General features: G+C 27.3%; 1 protein-coding gene across 1 annotated transcript in view; it reads right to left on the bottom strand.

Annotated features, from left to right (window-relative positions):
- Positions 1-20,414, bottom strand: part of LOC119601323 — a 126,431-nt gene that overhangs the window by 21,788 nt on the left and 84,229 nt on the right. The window contains exon 3 of the mRNA XM_037952168.1: positions 12,617-12,699. The gene's annotated coding sequence lies outside the window, so the exon portion shown is untranslated. The remainder of the gene's footprint in view (positions 1-12,616; positions 12,700-20,414) is intronic.

Genomic DNA, 20,414 nt, shown 5'->3' with positions numbered 1-20,414 from the left:
TATATAAACTGTACTTAAGTTTTCATATTATTAAAGCAAAAATAAATTTAAAAAAGAATTTAAGTTGAAGTTAGTATCAGAAATAATTTAATTTAAAGTAAGATTTTATGTTTACTACAAATTCGAGCAAATTTTCTTTTGGCACACACTTTAAATAATATAAAGTTTCTTATATTTATTTATATTTTTTGCTTAAAACCTTAAGGTCATAAACGTGTTTGCAACAAAAAATTTTAGTTACTGTTATACCGGTTAATTTGCCAAAAAACACATATTTTTCATTAAACAGCAAAAAATATTTTGCATATTTTTTAACAAAAAATTTATATCATTCCTGGTTTTTTTGTTAACAAAACATGCATGAGGTAAATATTGCCTTCAAAAAATTGTTTAAAAGAAAGTTATTTTTTCATTTATTTAAAGTTAAAAACATACATTCATATATAAAATTAAACTTTACTTGCATCGTCATCATCTTCATTGTCTTGATTTTTTTCTATATCTGGTGTCTTTGATCTTAAACATTACATCAATTTTATAAGCGGAGGGATCTTTTTTCTATGCTATTCCATCTGTGTAACATCGATGCTTTCATTACAAGTGGCTGACTGGCTGGCGGGTTGACTGGTTACTACTTAGGTTGGGTGTCTCTAAAGTGTTTAAGTTTGCTGTCTGCGCTTATGTCTAGCTTGTGAGAGGAAAAGCACAAAAGAGAGAAAGAAAGGGAAGTGTATGAAATAAAACAAAAGTCAACCTTTTTGGCGCCACTGACAAGTTAAAGAATTTTCCATGGGGCTAAGGAGAAGTAGTGCCGAGATAAAGTTTCGATTAAAAAAAATAAATATAACTGAACTAGAACCGAACTAGAACTAGAACTGAACTAGAACTGAACTAGAACTGAACTAGAACTGAACTAGAACTGAACTAGAACTGAACTAGAACTGAACTAGAACTGAACTAGAACTGAACTAGAACTGAACTAGAACTGAACTAGAACTGAACTAGAAGAACTAGAACTGAACTAGAACTGAACTAGAACTGAACTAGAACTGAACTAGAACTGAACTAGAACTGAACTAGAACTGAACTAGAACTGAACTAGAACTGAACTAGAACTGAACTAGAACTGAACTAGAACTGAACTAGAACTGAACTAGAACTGAACTGAACTAGAACTGAACTAGAACTGAACTAGAACTGAACTAGAACTGAACTAGAACTGAACTAGAACTGAACTAGAACTGAACTAGAACTGAACTAGAACTGAACTAGAACTGAACTAGAACTGAACTAGAACTGAACTAGAACTGAACTAGAACTGAACTAGAACTGAACTAGAACTGAACTAGAACTGAACTAGAACTGAACTAGAACTGAACTAGAACTGAACTAGAACTGAACTAGAACTAAACTAGAACTGAACTGAACTAGAACTGAACTAGAACTGAATTAGAACTGAACTAGAACTGAACTGAACTAGAACTGAATTAGAACTGAATTAGAACTGAACTAGAATTGAACTAGAACTGAACTAGAACTGAACTAGAACTGAACTAGAACTGAACTAGAACTGAACTAGAACTAAACTAGAACTGAACTAGAACTGAACTAGAACTGAACTAGAACTGAACTAGAACTGAACTAGAACTGAACTAGAACTGAACTAGAACTGAACTAGAACTGAACTAGAACTGAACTAGAACTGAACTAGAACTGAACTAGAACTGAACTAGAACTGAACTAGAACTGAACTAGAACTGAACTAGAACTGAACTAGAACTGAACTAGAACTGAACTAGAACTGAACTAGAACTGAACTAGAACTGAAGAACTGAACTAGAACTGAACTAGAACTGAACTAGAACTGAACTAGAACTGAACTAGAACTGAACTAGAACTGAACTAGAACTGAACTAGAACTGAACTAGAACTGAACTGAACTAGAACTGAACTAGAACTGAACTAGAACTGAACTAGAACTGAACTAGAACTGAACTAGAACTGAACTAGAACTGAACTAGAACTGAACTAGAACTGAAATAGAACTGAACTAGAACTAGAACTGAACTAGAACTGAACTAGACCTGAACTAGACCTGAACTAGAACTGAACTAGAACTGAACTAGAACTGAACTAGAACTGAACTAGAACTGAACTAGAACTGAACTAGAACTGAACTAGAACTGAACTAGAACTGAACTAGAACTGAACTAGAACTGAACTAGAACTGAACTAGAACTGAACTAGAACTGAACTAGAACTGAACTAGAACTGAACTAGAACTGAACTAGAACTGAACTAGAACTGAACTAGAACTGAACTAGAACTGAACTAGAACTGAACTAGAACTGAACTAGAACTGAACTAGAACTGAACTAGAACTGAACTAGAACTGAACTAGAACTGAACTAGAACTGAACTAGAACTGAACTAGAACTGAACTAGAACTGAACTAGAACTGAACTAGAACTAGAACTGAACTAGAACTGAACTAGAACTGAACTAGAACTGAACTAGAACTGAACTAGAACTGAACTAGAACTGAACTAGAACTGAAATAGAACTGAACTAGAACTAGAACTGAACTAGAACTGAACTAGACCTGAACTAGACCTGAACTAGACCTGAACTAGAACTGAACTAGAACTGAACTAGAACTGAACTAGAACTGAACTAGAACTGAACTAGAACTGAACTAGAACTGAACTGAACTAGAACTGAACTAGAACTGAACTAGAACTGAACTAGAACTGAACTAGAACTGAACTAGAACTGAACTAGAACTGAACTAGAACTGAACTAGAACTGAACTAGAACTGAACTAGAACTGAACTAGAACTGAACTAGAACTGAACTAGAACTGAACTAGAACTGAACTAGAACTGAACTAGAACTGAACTAGAACTGAACTAGAACTGAACTAGAACTGAACTAGACTGACTAGAACTGACTAGAACTGAACTAGAACTGAACTAGAACTGAACTAGAACTGAACTAGAACTGAACTAGAACTGAACTTGAGCTGAACTGGAACTAATCAAGAATTGGACTTGAACTAGAAACTGGATCAATTATGATACAACAATCTTTTTAAGAAAAATTTTTTTGGCGGCAATTTTTCGGAGTAAAGTTTTAAAAGTTTAATAAATTTTAATATTGAGATCTTGTGAGTTTTTCTCAACTCCAAACACATAGACAAATGGGTAAATATTAAAGTTTGGGATTTCATATTAATGGAGTTCTTCTTTTCAGAGCAATATTACCAAAAGGTTCTTAGATGTTTTGGAGAAAGCTTCTAACAACGATCGTTCGTGGCAAAAGTTTTAAAAGTTTAAGACAGCTTAAAAATTATTACTCATGGAAAAAATTACTCAAGATTATTTTTCGTATTTTCTATTTATCTTGCTTGGCTTACCTTCCCCCTTTAACTCTTATTAGATTTTCCTATACGTATTATATATATTTTTTCCAGCCTCAAGCTATTTTAAATTTTCTACATCAGGAGAAAATTGTTTGAAAGTGAGCTACAATGTGTAAAAACAAAAACATTAAATCTCAAAACCACATCCTCAGATTTCACATTGAGTAAGTTTGTTTGGCCGTACAAGAAAAAAACAAAATCGACAATGAAAAACTTGAACTTTTTATCTGAAATAGAGGAATTTTACCACAAAAACAAAAAGCCCAGCATGAGATCACTTTTCCTATAAACGAAAGTTTATAAGTTACAACAACAATTAGGATGTTACGTTTAAAGAAAATTACCATTCTTAAGCATAACTTTTGATATTTAAACAGCAGATTTTTGTTACATAAAACTTGTAGTTTTTCAAAACAAAAACTAACGGCTTCAAATGGATTTGTTTAACAAAAACAGAATAAATATCAAATATCCCCGGGTTTTCCATATTATGTCTACCAACTTATAAATGTGTAAAAACTTAGGTTCCTTTTCATTATGTTCACTTTATTTAATTATGTTTTCTAAATTCTTTTCATTTAATAATTACCTATTTTTCTGTTTAGTTGCCATGACTCATTTCTTTACTAAAACTTTAGTCTTTTTGTAAAATTTTCTTAATACACCGTGGCAAAGCAAATATTTTTCTTTTGAAATTTCTCCTCTAAAAATTATTTATTAACCATAACATTTTGACGTGCCGGTTTTTAAGTTTTCGTAAATTATTTACCGCACCTTATAGGTACAGTTAATTTTCATGAGCAAATATTAAGGTTTTAGTTAAGAAATTTTATTTATTATTGTTTTTTTTCGTTTTGTTGGTTCATATTTTAGCCAGTATGTCAATAATGTTTGCGTCAAGAACTTAAGATGTGCTAACGAATGTAGAATATTAGTTTTCTTAAGTTGTGTATTTTTTCTTCTTTTTATTATGTATTATACAAATCAACGCTTAGTCATACGTTTAATGGTAATGTATACTTTTTGCCAGAGCGGCACAGTGGCACGATTTGACAACAAAACGAAATTTACTATCGTAAATGAAAAAAAGTCTAGTTGAAACACAATTACACCCTGGTAGAACTCTAATAAAATAGCATTAATACTAACAATAAAGTTCATCCCTGACAAGGAAAGACCTGGAGGAATTTAACCTGAGGAATGCGAAACTTACGCAGCGAAGACTTAATTATATGATACCAGCGAAGGGTAATGAGTAGTCTCCTTAGAAATAATAAGTCCACGGTTAGTATGGTGATCCGTATTCTTACTTAACATACAAGTTTAAGGGCTTAACTATTCAAAATTAGATGAGCAAGTTTAGATGAATACATATCTCATATAGAGAACTGTGAATATCTGGCACACGTTTTCTGCCATTACCATACTTTCCTCGAAATTAGATCAAAATATCTTAGGATCGATGATATTCCTTTTAATACCTCCCTCATGAAAATTTTAAGGAAATTGAATTTTTGAACATTAGATTGACGACAGTGGATTATGTCTGTCCAGACAGGCTGTATTTACACCAGACAGGCTCTACATCCACCTTATACGTATACCAATCGGCTCATATCCTTTTCTGAATCGATTTAACTATGTCCGTCCGACTGTCCGTCTGTCCGTCCATGTAAACCTTTTAATCAAACTACAGGTCGCAATTTTTTAAGGTAGTTGGATGAAATTTGGCAGCAACCTTTCTTTTTGCCCAAGGACTTATTGAAAATGGTTAAAATCGGTTCATTATTTCACCTAGCCCCCATACAAACGTACTCCCCGCGAATATGGTGGCTTTTAAGTCCATAATTATGTTAAATGTTCTAGTATCTCTACAAAAATCAACAAAACTTTGTTTTATATATGTCAAAATAATACTGTCGATATTCGTAAGGATCGGGACTCATTTCATCCTAGCCCTCATACAAAGTCCCCTTCAGAAAATAACTTAAAGATCAATAATTTACTTATAAACAATAGCATTACAATGAAATTCTGCATAAATATCTTTAATGCTAACAGAAATTACTCTATGAAAATTTATGAGGATTGGTCTATATTTCCCCTTGGCCCCATATAACCTCTCTTCTATGAAATCACTTTTGTAACAACAAATTGCAAAAAATATTTCGGAATTAAAATGAAATGAAACTGCTTAAATGCTTTATTCTTCAAAATAATCCTATATTTTAACATACAAAATGGTGTAGGGTGTCATATGGTCGTCCATGACCGACTATAGATTCTCACTTGTTTTACATTGTCTAACAAATTATGTAAAAGAACTTAGTTTTTCGGGAAAAGCTCTCAAAGTTTAAATATTTTTCTAACTATAGGCCTTATTTGCAGTATATAAGTTAAGCTATGTATACAAGTTTGTCAGATCTTACAATGTTGGCGAAAACATTTTCAGAAAATATCTAACAACCTTGTGAACTTCCAATTTTTGACTTGCAACGTTGTCAAAAAAAGCATTGTCAGTACATTATGCAACAATAATATTGTCAGACATCTGACAATCGTATAAATACCTTACGTTATCATTGTCACATCATTGTAACATTATTGTCTGACAGTCTTTTTGTCAGATTTGCGAATTTTTATGATTCTGACACTGTACATTAAAAGAAACATATACAGCCAAAATAGTATGTGACAACTTTTGCCATATAACAATCTGACAACAGAGTGAACTGACAATTTTTGTTGGCAGTTACATTTTCTGACATTATAATTGTAAGGTTTACTGACAATCGTCTGAACTGACAATTTACTTGTTGCTAGAAAATTTCCATTGTCAGTATATTGCCAGATCTGACAACATTGTAAGATCTAACAACCGTGTATACATAGCTTTAGGCTAGAAGCCTAATGATGGTGACAATATAAGGTTTGCTTAGCTTAACCACTGTACATGATCTTACCATTTACATTGGTTTCTTTTACAATTCTTCTCCCCTTTTTTTATGCCATTTCTGTGTAAATATTTTATAGTTCATTGGGTTTTGGGTTAATGTAGGCTTAAAACTAACTACCAACTCATTTCCATGCATTTATTATGCATAAAAATATAGGTAAACACTAGTAGTATACATATATATTTTTTTCCATACAAAAAAAAGTTTAAACATAAAAAACTTATGTTCGAACACTAATCAAACAAGTTCCACATATTTGAACTTGTTTCTTGATTTTTCCAATACATTAAAGGGAACAAAGATAAAGATTTTCTCTCAATAATAATGACAATATTATTCCTAATGTTAAATTTTATAGAGAGAAAAAAAGTTAACTTGATCCTTTTAAAAAAATGTATTACCACAAAACTAAGAAAGTGCTCAAACAAGCAGGCAGAAAAGCTAGAAATTCTAGTATTTTCATTAGCCACTTGCATGATACTAAATGTTTTTCATACATGCGATCACAAAATTAAGTTAAGTATCGAACAAGTATACAACAACAAATAGAATTAACTAAAATATAAAATTGATTTGAAAAAAAAAGTTATTTCAAGAGAAGGGCAGTTAATTCTTATTAACTTATTTTTGTTGGTTTTCAAAATAACAACAACTACAACACAAACAGATCCTCAACATGAGAAAACTTTTTAAATGACCCTCATGTTAAGAAGCCATCATTTACCACCACATAAAACTAAAGTACTATACATGTAGCAAGCACACCACCACCACCACCAATAAGTATAAGCTTCATCAGTGGCAGTTGTTAAAATTAACAAAAATTTTTAACAACACCAAACAAATAATAATGAAGAAATCGAAAAAGATCAACCAGCTAACAGCGTCCATTCACTCTTTCCCAGTCCAGTCCCTGTTTATACGGGTTTATTTGTTGGTTTATGTCTTATTGACTGACATCTTAATCTTTGGTTAATTTTAGAATAAAGCATTCTCTTTCTACCTTATTTTTTTTAGCATATTCACAACTCAATTAAGCCAAGTTTCAGTTTGCGTTATTTTGATACATTTTGCTATGATTGTATTTCATTTCATTAACTATTTCGTTACTATTTATAAATATTTTTATCTTTTTTATATTTCCTTTACTCACTCAACCAAAGAAGTTCACACCAAAAAAAAACAGAAAAAAGCTCAAAATCAAGAAAATTAATTTATTTTATTGCCATGATTTCTGGTCTTTTGTATCTTTGGTTTTGCAGCTGCCGCAGGAAGTCTTTGTTTTGTAGCTGTAGTTCTTAAACAGTTTTAAGAAAATTTTATATTTAAACTTATTTTTTTATGCGTTTTTCGAAGGTGTAAAAGTTGACGCTACGTTTTTTTTTTATTATTTTGTTGCATTTTTATTCGTGCCACATTAAATTCAATTTATTACTCTTGTTTTATTTCTGTATGATGTTAAGCGATCTGGACAGGATGCTGTAAAATTTATTATGTGTAAATGTGTTAAAACTTGAATACGATATTTTATGGTGATTTCTGTTTTATTTTTGAGATTGTTTTTATGTCGGGATTTATCTTGAATTTTGGTGGGTTTTTATATATTTCACAGGAAATTATCATGTGCCAGAGGAAGGGAAGTTTGTGGCAAAATAAGAAAATTGAAATGAAATTTTTTCATTTTTCTTTGTTAGACAAATTATTAGAAAAGCAATATAAAAGCTAACATAAAATATTGCACTATATTATGAAAAAAAAGCTTTAAGAAAACTTTATATATCAAAGTTTACCTTATTTCAAAGTTGATCAGAAAACTTTTCTCAAGCATACATTGCGATAGAGCAAATTATTAAAAAGCTTTGACAACAACTTAAATTTAATTCTTATACTTGCTTATAACAAAGCTTCAGGAACAAAAGCTTTAAACAAAGTCTGTATTTTCGAAAAAAACTTTCTTAATACTTAACGTATGCTCTGACATTCTTTAGAAAATAAAACTTTCCCTTCTTTCAAAGTTGTTTAAATAGCTTTGAAGCTTTTGTCAAAGTTTTACTTATTATGAAATATAATATAAAATATTGCACAATATTATGAAAAAAGCTTTAAGAAAACTTTATATATCAAAGTTTACCTTATTTCAATGTTGTTCAGAAAATTTTGGCCAAACTTGTAATTTGAAAGAACAAATTATTAAAAAGCTTTGCAAACAACTTAAATTTAATTTGTATTCTTGCTTATAACAAAACTATAGGAACAAAAGCTTTAAAAAAATTCAATAGTTTCGAAGAAAACTTTCTTAATAAGTAACGTATGCTCTGACATTCTTTAGAAAAGAAAACTTTGCGGAAACGTGATTGTTACCCTTCTTTCAAAGTTGTTTAAAGAGCTTTGAAGCTTTTGTCAAAGTTTTACTTATTATGAAAACCAAATTATTGCAAAAACACTTGAAAATTATTTTAAGTTGATCTTTATACTTATCTGCTTGAAGATTTAAAAAGGCTCTCAATACTTAACTTATGATCTGTCATACTATAGAAAAGAAAATTTTTTACGTCATTCTAAACTTTTACAAAACTTTAGAATGATGTTAAAACTTCAAAATATTGATGCCTTACTAGACTAGTGGTAAATGTTCAGAAACTATTAATTAACTCTTTTAGTTCTCTCATCTTCATTTAATTTTTCCCTCCGAATTACCTTTTAATGTTCTTCTTCCTTCCTTGTTTTTAATAATTTCATAGCTTCCCTATAATAAACATAATATCCATGTTTTCAATCACCATCTCAAACATCCTCAAAACTATAATTTTATTTGTTTAGCAAATTATTTTCCATGTGTAGTATTTTTCAAACAAAATCTAAAGATTTTTATCTATGATCATCATAGTTTTATAATTAAGTCATAAAATAGGCTTAAATTAGTATTATTGTTATGAAGGTTCAAAACAAACACAACATGTATGATTGTCTCTTGGCTTAAACCAATGTGAAACCTTTGAAATACTTTGGTAAGGCACGCATGCGGTTTAAAGTGGCGCGTAGTATATGATTTGAAAATGTTATAAGAGTTGGGTGGAAGATAAAACGAAACATTGCAATTATCGTATTGTAGTCCTAACAATTGCCATAATCCTACAAATGTAATAAAACAGTAGGATTTCTAGTATTCTGGTTGGTGATTTGGGAAGTGAAAATTTTTGTTAGATTTTTAATTTTTTGGTAAAAAGCAGAAAATAATTTTGCGATGAGAAGAATAATTTTAAAAATAATAACAATGTATTATATGTAATATGTTAGAACACTATTATAATACATTATAACACTATTATAATGCATTATAACACCATTATAATACATTATAAAGCAATAATAATGTATTATAACACATTGTAAAACAATTATAACATGTTATAATACATTATAACATACTTATAACGTGCTATTATAATATATTCTAAAACATTTATAATCTGTTGAGGGATATTAAAACACCATGACAATGTGGTCAAAATGTATTCTAATAAATTATAAAACAATTATAAAATTGTTATAATACGATTATAATTGAATATAATGATTTATAATATAAATATGACAGTTTATAATTCATTATAACACTATTATAATGAGTTATAACACCAATATAATACATTATAACATTAAATACAATTATAACATGTTATAATATATTATAACACACTTATAACGTGTTATTATAATATATTCTAAAACATTTATAATCTGTTGAGGGATATTAAAACACCATGATAATGTGGTCATGGTCAAAATGTATTATAATAAATTATAAAAGTATTTTAAAATTGTTATAATATATTATAATACAATTATTTTGTTATAATACGATTATAATTTAATATTATGCTTTATAATATAAATATGACAGTTTATAATTCATTATAACACTATTATAATGCATTATAGCACCATTAAAACATTTATAATCTGTTGAGGGATATTAAAACACCATGACAATGTGGTCATGGTCAAAATATATTATAGTAAATTATAAAACAATTATAAAATTGCTATAATATATTATAATACAATTATAATGTGTTATAATACGATTATAATTTGATATAATGCTTTATAATATAAATATGACATTCTATAATTCATTATAACACTATTATAAAGCATTATAATACATTATAACACAATAATAATGTATTATAACACATTATAATACAATTATAACATGTTATAATACATTATAACACACTTATAATGCGACACTTATAATGACAATGTGGTCAAAATGTATTATAATAAATTATAAAACTATTAAAAAATTGTTATAATGTATTATAATACAATTATAATACGATTATAATGTGTTATAATGCTTTATATTATAAATATGACAGTATATAATTCATCATAACACAATTATAACACTTTTTTCATTATAGCTGAATTATAATGTTTTATACTTCTATTATACATTTTGTTAATGCATTGTAATACAATTATAATTTATTATACATTATTACACAATTAGTGTTTTATAATTCATTATAACAAACTATAAAGTTTTATAATTTATTATAACACTATAATAATGAGTTTTAATTAATTATAACATATTACAATTTATTATAACACCATTATAATGTTCATATTATAAATCATTATAATCCAATTTTCCGATATTTCCTTATTTTTTCTATTAATGTGTTTTTTTGAGCAAAAATTTCTCTTTTACTCACTTGCATAATCGCAATGCTATAGTAATTGCCAAAAGATCTACATTTTCAGCTGTTGAATTTACAATAATTTTGTTTGTTTGTTTATTTATTATTACATGAATTATTTTTTATTATTAGATTTTTATTTCTTAAATAAATACAAACAAAACTAAAGAACTTATTTCTTATATAAAAATCACCTGCGGTGAAATTCTTTTTAAAGTTTTTTTTTTCTTACGTGATCATATATATTTTTGTTGTAGTTAGTTACTCTTGTTGTTTCTTTATATTGATCTTTTTATTCCTTTAACAAGTGTAAGTTAAAAATCTATTCCTAACATTAAATCTACTCAGAAAAGTAGTTGTATTGAATGTTTATTTGTTTTTCTTCTTCAAAAGCTATAATATTCTTGTCTTGTATCTGGTATTTGGATTTTTTTGTATAGATTTTAGAAAATTATTGTTGTATTATTATATGTTATTGTGGTTGTTGTTGGGGCTTAAAGAAAATCTCTTGCAAACTTCCTAGTGCTAAGGATTATCGTAGAAATAATATTTATTTTGTTTCTATGAATTTCTTGTTTAGTTTTTTTTTTAGATGTTTGTATATAATTTCTTTTTTTTAGAATTTTGTTGTAATAAAATTTTATTTATTTTCCATGATTCTAATTTTTATTTGTTGCTCTTATGCAAACTCATATATACTATAATGCAATAATCTGGTTGATAGAGTACTTTTGTCTAGGTCTGTTAAGTATGTTATGGGTTAAGTAACACCAAACTATGAGATCTGAGGTTTTTATATTGAAATAAAAAAAAAAAAAAAATCTGGAAAACTATTGCAGGGTTTTTTATTTATATTGCTTTTAGGGTAGCAATGCACACTGGGTATAGCTAGTAATTAATAAACAGCACCCTGCATGATTAATTGTTTTGAATTCTAAAACTGTCAAGATCTTGTGATTATGATCGATAACTTTTTACAAGATCATTTATTATAAATTAAACTTATTTCATTTTTTACATTAAAGTGTGACACTTGGACCACAGTGTTTGAATGTTGCTTGTGTAGAGTATTCTGTGAATTCGTTCCAAACCTTTGTCTATTACAACTTCCTGATATTTCTAGATTTGTTGTACCTCCTAAAAAAACAAATATTTAAGTAGCAGTTTAAATTCCTGCTTGTTTAGCCGAACACTCTTGATTAAGATAATTTGTTTATCAGTTTCTAGTTTATGTTTAAACACATACACAGGCCTTTATGTAAGTCTAAGCTATTTTCTTTATTTGCTAAATATTTGTGGCTGTTCGCTTTTTTTTTTGTTTGCCCAATCTAAAGATAGTTTTACCGCACGCAAACTCTAAATTGGCCTAAGGTGAGATTTTTTTTATTAGATGATATAAATTTAAATGGATTTTAATGTTTAAGACAACAGCAAACCAAACCACCAAGCATTACACCAAAAAAAAGTAGACTATTTGGAGGTGGGTTCCTTAATACTAACTTAGAGATTACACATGTACCAACCTTGTTTGTTAATATACGCAAGTGGTTGATTCTGCCTTCTTTTCGGTTTTTTTTTCGAATATTTTCTGGACTTTTTGTTTATTCTGCAAATAGAGTAAAAGAGAACAAGTGTGCTATAAAGATTAATCAATCACTTTTTTTAATATGTGTGTGGTTATTTAATAATATATTTAAATAAATGATTATTACTTTTTAAGGAGGCAAAAATTAAACGATGGCTATTAATTTGCTGCAGATTTGCATACAGTTTGAAAGTAAATAATTGCTAGTTGAGGGAATTGAATAATTGGATTTTATAAAATTTGTTTCAAATAATTTTTGCCTTTTGTTATAAGTATTTTAAAGCAATTATAATGGGCTGTTTATTACTATAATATGATTATAATACATTATAATACAAATATAATGTGTTATGACACATTATAACAATATTATAATGGGTTATAGTACATTATAATACTATTATAATGGGTTATAGTACATTATAATACTATTATAATGTGCTATAATACATTATAATACAATTATAATGGATTATATTACATTTTAATACAATTTTATTGCATTACAATGCAGTGTAATACGATTATAATGTATTGAATTGCATTTTAATTCAATAATAATGTATTATAATACTTTATAATACGATTATAATGTGTTGTGTATCATTATAATACAATTATAATTTGCTTTTTTACATTATATCACAATTATAATGTATTATAATATATTATAATGTTTTATAGCACATTATAGTAATATTATAATGTACTATATTACATTGTAAGCCAATTATAATGTACGTTTATACATTATAATACGATTATAACGTGTTATAGTATATAATGAAAGGGGTTTATGTGTTATCATAAATTAAAAGACAATTATGATGTGTTATAATACGATTATAATATGTTGTAGATCATTATAGAACAACTATAATTTGCTTTTTTACATTATATCACAATTATAATGTATTATAATACAATATAATGTTTTTTATAACATTATAGTACTATTATAATGTATTATATTACATTGTAAGATAATTATAATGTACGTTTTTACATTATAATGCGATTATAACGTGTTATAGTATATAATAATTGGGGTTTATGTGTTATAATACGTTATAAGACAAATATTATGTGTTATAATACATTATAATACAATTATAATTTGTTTTTTACATTATATCACAACTATAATGTGTTATAAAACATTATAATGTTTTATAGTACATTATAATACCATTATAATGTATTGTATTATATTGTAAGACAATTCTAATGTATGTTTATACATAATAATACGATTATAACGTGTTATAGTATACAATAATAAGGGTTTATGTATTATAATACGTTATAAGACAATTATGATGTGTTATAATATATTATAATAAAATTATAATGTGTTCTAGATAACTATAGTATAATTATAATTCGTTTTTTACATTATATCGCAATTATAATATGTTATAAAACATTATAATGTTTTATAGTACATTATAATACTATTATAATGTATTGTATTACATTGTAAGGCAATTATAATGTATGTTTATACATAATAATACGATTATAACGTGTTATAGTATATAATAATAAGATTTTATGTATTATAATACGTTATAAGACAATTATGATGTGTTATAATACATTATAATAGGATTATGTCACCGATATAATGTGTTATAATAAATTATAATGCAATTATATGTGTTATAATACATTATAATTCGATTATAATATGTTGTAGATCATTATAATTTGTTATTTTACATTATATCACAGCTATAATGCCATTATAAAATCTTATAGTAAATTATAATACATTTTATGCATGATAATACGCTTGTAATACGATAATCCTAAACTATTATTACTTTTCTTTAAACTTTAAATATTTTTCATTACAAATTTTAACGTTTTTTAAACCACTTCCTTTATGGTAACTCTGCCATACAAACATCACCTTCAACTTTTAAATTAAACACTCCCGTTTATCAAAACTACACTTCATTTATCTAAAATACCTAATAACTAAAGCAAATATAACCCAAACAAATTAGGTCATACTCTATAGTAATTGGTAGCAATCATCCATGCAATTCTAGCTTTTTAAACAACCACCTATATTCTAACAAAAACCAATTCATAACTGATTATTTTCATAGACATAATCTAGAAACTAAAATTACTCTACATTTTAATACAAAGAAACAACGATTAACCTTGTTTAAACCCCAATTTCTTTCTTTGCTTTACATTGAATTAAATTTAATTTTCTTAAATTTTCGAATATTATAGATTTTATCTTTATATATACAATTTTATTATATAATCACAAACAAATACTAGTTTCTTTAACTTCCACAGAAATAAAGAAGAAAGAAAGAACTTAAGTAAAAAATTACATAACATTACAAGGCCACTTTAAAAGAAATTGCAGGTCAGCGCAAAACTAATTCAGACAAACCATGTACAAAACAACACATGTACAACTAAAATGAAACATATACAACAGAACAATTTTCAGCTAAAATAGTATAAAATCCTCAACTTGTTGTAGCTAAAAGCTCACAAACCTAAGGCAATAATGTAACAGACTGACAAACTTGCAGACCAAAATGGACATTAACATTTGAGCTTTTGATAATAAGGGTCATCAAGTAAAAGAATAGCAAGAAAAATACAAGATTAGCACAAACTTCTCAAAAAGCGAAGTAATGAGACGTAATACAAAGTTTCTTGGCTATTTTCTATTTATCTTTATTTTTCAAAGTTGCTTGTCCTTTTAACTCATATTTTTTCTAGTTTTTTTTTTGTTCAACAATACAATAAAACGGTAAATTGTATTTCTAAATAATTCTTAGTTTTTTTTTTCATTTTTTATTTCAAAGCTCCATTTATGCCATTAAATGTCTCTCTAATGACTTTTCTAACACACTCACCCCATTAATATTTAACAGAACATTTATACAAGTTCCGTCCAGTCCATTTATGTGACTGGTTACAAGCCCATTTAGTCATTTCGTATTGTCAGTTTATTCACCGCCTTGCTGATAAAAAAAAATGTTCCAAAACTCTTTTTTTTAACATTTTATGCGGGCTTTTTTTCTGTTTTTTAGCAACGAGTTCTTAGGAATTTTTTAGTTTTCTAAAAAAAATTATCACTTTTGTTGGAAAAAGCTAGTTTAATTGCTATAGAAGAAAGCTATAGTTTATTGACGTAAGATAGGAGCACTTTAAAAAAGCTTAGTAGCAAATACTCTTAGACTTTCGGTTAACTTTTCCAATTACTAAAGCTTTATTTATTAGACATTAGATTTGTTTACAAATTAACATTAATTTTTCTATTTCAAAGCTTATAAACAGAAGCTTTCACAAAAAAACTAAATTATACACAAATATTAAAAAAGCTTAATTTAAAAGCTTTTAGAAAATTGAAGATAGGATTTTTATAATAAATTTTATAATTACCAAAAGCATTTTTATCACAATAAAAGCTTTTCTTATTTAAAATGTTGTTTCATCATACTAAGTTTATTGCAGAAATAAAATATAGAAACTCCTTTTGTCTTCTCCACAGAAGCTTTCCCCTCCAACATGTCTTTCGATAAAAAGTCAAATGCTTTTGAAAACTTAAAAAGCTTTTTCCCAAAATATGTTTCGGAAAAGTTTTCTCAATAGAATTTGTATTTACTAAAAAGCTTTATTAGCTTTAAAGTCGTACAAAAGATTTTAAAAACAATTTTCATTAAACATTTTTTATTTAAAAGCTTTTTTAAACCACAACTAATAAAACTTTCGCAAAGAAGCAAAAAAAGAAAAAGTTTGATTTAAAAAAGAATAAAAATTAGTTGTCAGTATTTTTCATAAAAAACTTTCATTTAGAGAAATATAGCTTTGACAATAATAAATTGTCTTTTTTATCACTAAAAGCTTTTGACAAAATTTAAAAACTTTCCTTTAGAGAAATATGGCTTTGACAATAATAAATTATCTATTCTTACCACCAAAAGCTTTTGACAAAATTATTTTTTTACTTTATTTAAAAAGCTTTATACTCTTAAAAGCTTTTTACTCTAACAGCTTTATTCTGAGAAAGCTTTTTTGCTAAAATTTCATACATATAAACCATATTTCCAACAAAAAGCTTTCACAACAAAAGCTTTTTTTAAAAAGCTTTACTCACCAAAGTGCTTTTTGACAAAATTTTTTTTTAAAACATGTCTCCAAGAAAAAGTTATTATATTTTTTCGCCACAGCTTTAACAAAACCGTTTTTTCACAACCACCGTCAATTCACCACGAATCACTTTTTCCACAAAAAAAGCTTTCACATCAACAATAATTTTACTCCTTTTAGTTTTATCATAAAATTAAAAGCATTTTTTAATTAATTTTTTAATACAGAATTTTTTCTCATAAAACTTAATCCTTTCAATTATTTAGTAATCATTTTTTCTACAAATTTTTTTCTTCTAAATAAAATGTATTTCATTTTAATTTGTTGATTTATTTAAACTATTACTGACCACCACTTAATAACATTTTTGTATCTCTTGCATTTAATTCACCAAATCACTTATAAACAATGTATTTGTACAAACATTTTTTAGCAATTAAAAAAATATTTAAAAACAAAAGACTTGCTATTTATAAAAGGAATTTTTTGTAATTTTCTCAAGGAAAACCTATTTTTCTTGTAGTTTAAATGTCCACTAAATGTTGGGAAATCATGGTCAAATGTAACCTACTTCTGTGACAATACAACAATCAACTAAATCTATAATCACAATTATACCACTTTGTTGCTAAACTTCTTTAAAATAATTTTCTTTCATTGTTTTGATGTTGACTTGTGTTTGTTTTACGAACCACTTACAGAGCCATTGATGTAACCTGTCATTGAATCACAAAGCAATTAAATTACAAATAAATAAGAAAACTAACAAACAAACATGCATTCATACATACATATTTATTTATTTATTTGTTTGTATGTTTGTCTACATATTTGTTCATAAAAATCACTAGAGAAAGATTGAAAAAAAAAATTAAATAAATCTCAAATAAATACTAAAAAAAAAAATTAACAATAAAATGCCGCAACGGAAAACAAAATAAAAAAGACCTAAACATTTGACAAGTTGTTTTGTTTTGCTTTTGTTGCTTGGTTTTTTTTCTATTAGAAAAATGCCGCTCCAAAGGACAAGCATTAGTTTAACATCTTTCTAAGACATCATCTTTGTTTAGAAAAGAAAAACCAGAATATCTATGAAAGAAAAAAGACAAATCTTTGTACTATTTCTACAATGATTTTTGTTATTTGTTGTTGTTGTAGTCAAGCAACATGTTGTTGTTTTGGTTCTAAATGTATACAACTCTGAAGTTTGTTTATTCTGGTCTAGGCTACACAAAGAAAATATATTGGGAGGCTCAAGGTTGCAACAATTATTCTAAAATATTATGTTTAATTTATATTAAATGTCGCAATCATACATACTATGTTCATATCAATCAATTATATGTTTGTTACAATAATTTTTATAATTGTATTATCTCTATAACCTGAGTCAAGAGTAACTCATTATGATAACACCCACAATCACAAATATGATTGTGACAAACATTTACTTGTTTACTGTGAACGTATAAGTGATGACTGTAGTCGTATCAAATGACTAATTTAATATGGTTGTAACAACTGGAAGTAAGATTATTATTGCTGCATTTCTTGCAATAACATTGTAATCATAAGCAACCTCATTTTTTTTCTAGGTGTATGTATATTTTTCTCGAATAATGTCAGACGACTGTAGAATAGTTGTTTAACCGTTTTGTGTTTCGTTTGTAGTTTTTTTCATTCTTCCTTCTCACAACTCAATTTTTGTAGTCCATGTGCTTTGCTGTGTAAAACAATATTTACTAGTTTTATAGTTTTATCGTTTTTTGTGGGTTTTAGTAGGCAGTACCAGGAGTCTCCTTGCAATTGATTTTGTTTTGGGGAAATGTAACTCAAGTGCGTAGATGTAGAAAGACGGACAGACAGACACACACAGACGGACCTGTTTGTGGTTTGTTTATTATTTATTCATAAATAAATATGTTTTTTTTTTACTTTTAATATTTGTAGTTCTATATTTTATGGGTGGTTTTATGTGAATGATTATACGCTTTTCACAAGGGATTTTAGAAAATTAAAATTTGTCTTGGATTCGTTACGTTTGTATTCTTTAGTTTTATTACTAAGCTTATTAGAGAAGTAATGCATGTTTTTCTAATTTAACTTTTTCCTATTGATCAGTCCATTGAATTATAAAAGGAAAATATATAGGAAAGGTTTTAAAGTCGAGAAGTTAAACTTTCAGATGATATAACAAACTTATAAAAAATGGGCCCTCACGCTGTTATAACGTTTCAAATATGACCAAAAACAAGTCGTTTTCGGATTCAGCGCATCTCATACCTTTAGACTTTTGAAATTTTTGAGGCTGTAATAATTATACCAGAATATGAATATGAAATCTATACCATTTCCTGTTGGGTCAAAGGTCAAAATTTGACCTCAATTTCTTCTCTCTTTTTTATACCCACCATCAAAACAAGTTGGGGAGTATGTTGATTTTGTCATTCCGTTTGTAACACATCGAAATATTGATCATAGACCCATAAAAGTATATATATTCCGGGTCCTTATTAAATTCGACGATCTAGCCATGTCTGTCCGTCTGTCCATCCGTTTGTCTGTCTGTTGAAAACACGATAGAATCCGAATGGAAAGAGCTAGAGATTTCTTATAGGTAAAGTTTATTTGGTATTGAAAATGGGCAATATTGGTCCACGTTTTCGCATAGCCCCCATACAAGTAACCACGAAAAACAGATTTAACAGTCATAAATTGTTTAAAAATGCGAGTATATCGATGAAATAAGTTTCATATGAGCTAAATTTTATCTACTAAATTTTATGAGGATTGATCCATAATTGACCCTACCTCTCATATAAGGTTCACTCTAAAAAAATTACTTTAACGCCCATTACTGACTTAAAAATACGAGACTAGGCCTGAAATTCGATATAAATAAGATTCTTACGAAAAAAATTTCTGTACCGAATTTTGTCAGGATCGGTCCACAATTAACGCTATACCCATATAAGGTCCATTACAGATTATAGCTTTGACACTCAATACTGTCTTAAAAAAGAGGTAGCCATGAAATTCGGCATAAGCAAAGTTAGTAGTTAGTTAGTTAGTAGTAGTAGTTAGTAGTTAGTTAGCTAGCTAGTTAGTTAGTTAGTTAGTTAGCTAGTTAGTAGTTAGTTAGTTAGTTAGTTAGTTAGTTAGTAGTTAGTTAGTTAGTAGTTAGTTAGTTAGTTAGTTAGTTAGTTAGTTAGTTAGTTAGTTAGTTAGTGTAGTTAGTTAGTTAGTTAGTAGTTAGTTAGTTAGTTAGTTAGTTAGTTAGTTAGTTAGTTAGTTAGTTAGTTAGTTAGTTAGTTAGTTAGTTAGTTAGTAGTTAGTTAGTTAGTTAGTTAGTTAGTAGTTAGTTAGTTAGTAGTTAGTTAGTTAGTTAGTTAGTTAGTTAGTTAGTTAGTTAGTTAGTTAGTTAGTTAGTTAGTTAGTTAGTTAGTTAGTTAGTTAGTATAGTTAGTTAGTTAGTTAGTTAGTTAGTTAGAGTTAGTTAGTAGTAGTTAGTTAGTAGTTAGTTAGTTAGTTAGTTAGTTAGTTAGTTAGTTAGTTAGTTAGTTAGTTAGTTAGTTGTAGTTAGTTAGTTAGTTAGTTAGTAGTAG

This window comes from Lucilia sericata, unplaced genomic scaffold (assembly GCF_015586225.1).
Source record: "Lucilia sericata isolate MDLA Ls3-8-SP2 unplaced genomic scaffold, ASM1558622v1 Contig000156F_arrow, whole genome shotgun sequence".
Classification (NCBI taxonomy): Eukaryota; Metazoa; Arthropoda; class Insecta; order Diptera; family Calliphoridae; genus Lucilia; species Lucilia sericata.
Note: the sequence above shows the minus strand (reverse complement) of the source record. Positions and strands in the feature narration are given on the sequence as shown.